Raw genomic sequence first — 2,929 nt, 5'->3', positions numbered from 1 at the left:
TAAAACAGAGCATTCAAGTTTTTATAGTCTGCATCCTTATAATTCCAAAACAATTGTCAGAGGTCTCTTCGTTCATAAGGTACTTTTAGTTAAGCAAAAGAAGTGATTTTGTTTTAAAAATGACCTGTTTAAAATGTCAATAAAGGGTTGAAGTAGTTTTGCTAATGTACTTCTACTTTTCTATCATTCATTGTAAAAAAAGTCCATTTTAAAGAGGTGAATGTGATTGTTGGGAGTTGTGTGTTGACGCCGTAAGTTGTGAAAAGTAATGCAAAGTTACAGACAAACCGAGCTCATTTTCACATCTGCGGTAGGACCCCAAGCAACCAAAATACCAAACAACTGAGGGCTGGGTCCCACTCCCAACAAGATTGTCACTAAATAATAGTAACTAGGAAAAACTATCATTTGCATAGTTTCCATCCTCTGTTAAAAACCTTCAAAAAATATTCATCAGTTATTACATGAGAAAATGCATTAAAAAACAAAACAAGCGTTAAATTTTATTAAAATTATTGTGTTTTCTTTTTATTCATTACCTCTCTCTTCATGAGATACATGGGAAGTTGGGAACAGATGTAATGTTTTTTATTATAATTAATTCTGCCCAAGGATTAGTCTCCCTAATTTTAAAATGAGTGAATATATGTGGTTAAAAAAATAAGAGGAACAGAATAAGCTATTCATTTACTGTTATTATATTAATAAAAATAAATTATATACATGGAGTTATTTCGTGTTACAACACTTTACATGTATGTATAATTAGAGTCAATCAAGTGTATGTGTGATAAATGCGCTCTTAGGCTCAAAGTTAATGAGGCCTGAATTTTTTTATTTATATAATAATTTTTACTTTAACATGTTTAGTTTTATACAAAAAAATCACACTCCATAGAATAAAACTTTCTTTTATTAGTCATTACATTCTTCATATGAATTTGTTTGACATTTTTTATTATAGTGATGATGATCATATATATATATATATATTATAGTTAATATATAATTAAAATTATCTTAGGCAAATAAAATATGAGATCATTTCAATTTTATTAAGAAAATTATCAAAAATAAAATAAAATATGAGACTCAAGTCCTCATTAACAATAATAATTAAGAAATAAAATGCATAGCAATATCATAATTTGTACCATATATTTTTTTAAAAATGTTATTAAGGATTTTGAGGGGATTCACTTATTGAGTAAGTTTTTTAAACTTACTTCCCATCCTAACTAGCAATTCTAGGAAAATTCAATGATTTTAATTAGTTAATTTATTTAAATCATTAAATGTTCATAGAATTGATAACTAGGATAATGAGTAAGTAAATCTCAACTCTTTTATAAACAATAATTGCTCTTTTTTTTTTTACTTGGCCTTGAATCTTTTATTTAATATTGAACATTCAAATGGTCCATATATTTTATGAAAAATAAGGACCATTAGCTAGTTTATCAGTTAATCTTACAAAATTATTTTAAATCAATTGCTGAAAGCCTTAAAGTCTAAACTGTCACTAGTTCCTAGCTTGAGCGAAAGGGTGGGAAGATGTAATAAAAAAAAAGTGCACTTCTTCAAAATAGTCAAATCCTTGAATGACAGTGATTCTGATTGGTTACTTGAGTATAACACGTGCAAAAATACACACCATAAAATAAATGCGTCAAGGAGCAACAACTTTGACAAAATCTTGTTGACCTATTTAGTGCGTCAGATGCATTTTATACTTGTGCATTATTAAACAATATATTTCTAATTCAAATGTCCACAGTTCATAAAGTGAATTGATTTTTTCAACCCATTAGATGTTTGCCAATTCAACCGTGCTACCAAAAATCATAGAAATGCCATTACTAAGAATTATAGAAGGAACATGCACGCACAAAAATCATGCTGGCCCACCTAGTGATGAGAATTAATTGTCAACATGAAAGCTTTTTGTTGTGCCAATTTTTGACAATGCTTTTCTTTGAAGTGTTGTTGGAAGGTCTTTTCTGAAGGACGCTAGTGGTAAATGTTTTAATGCTTAACATTGGCATGTATGCTTTAATAATCTTGTTACTTGCGGGTTGTAAACATGTCCCACTCAGTACTAACCCCTTTGAAGTACATTGAGTTCAGTAGCATCTAGATTCATGTGGTATCGGTAGAGGACAGATCGATTTTTAGCACAGGCAATAAATCTGGAATTAAAATTTTCATAGCTTTTCATTACATCCCTTACTATTTATTTGTCTTTAAAGTTATACATACAAATTTTAAAAAATATATTCATTTGTATTAACTATTGAATAGGCACTTAAGATGCCATAATCAATAAGAAAATCAGCATAATTCATTCTAAAATCGCTTTATTAACTTTATATAATATATTTTAATTTGTCATCTATCTCTATATAATAATATAACGGTTAATTTTCACATATTAATTAGATATGGGTAAAGTTGTAAGAAAAATATATTGATTTTCTAAAAATATGAATAAATAATAAAAAAAGTTATTTTTCTAAAGAGATACTTAATTAAGAACATAGGTAATATCAATTTGTGCTGGATATAATCAATTGTATTTTTGTATTGAAAATTTTGACTACTGAATATGTTTGATTCACTATTTATTGATATTTTTATGGGTTAGTATTTAATACTAAATAAATGTGAGAAGCGGTGTGGGCTTTAACCTTTTGTTGATGATAAGAGACAATTAGGATGAAATAAATTGGTTAGTTCCCGAAGTTGGATGGCGGAATTGTTCTGAATTTTCTTGTGATTGGTTTGGCCCTTTAGTGCAAGTTTCTTCTTAATATTCGAGTGCTTGTTTTATTGTCTTAAACTCTTAATGCTTTCTATTTTTTTATCACTATATATCCTATTGATTTACTGGTCTAGCTTACAATTGGAAAATTGTTTATTAAATCATGTT

The sequence above is a fragment of the Lupinus angustifolius genome, chromosome LG17, assembly GCF_001865875.1.
Source record: "Lupinus angustifolius cultivar Tanjil chromosome LG17, LupAngTanjil_v1.0, whole genome shotgun sequence".
NCBI classification, from domain to species: domain Eukaryota; kingdom Viridiplantae; phylum Streptophyta; class Magnoliopsida; order Fabales; family Fabaceae; genus Lupinus; species Lupinus angustifolius.
Note: the sequence above shows the minus strand (reverse complement) of the source record.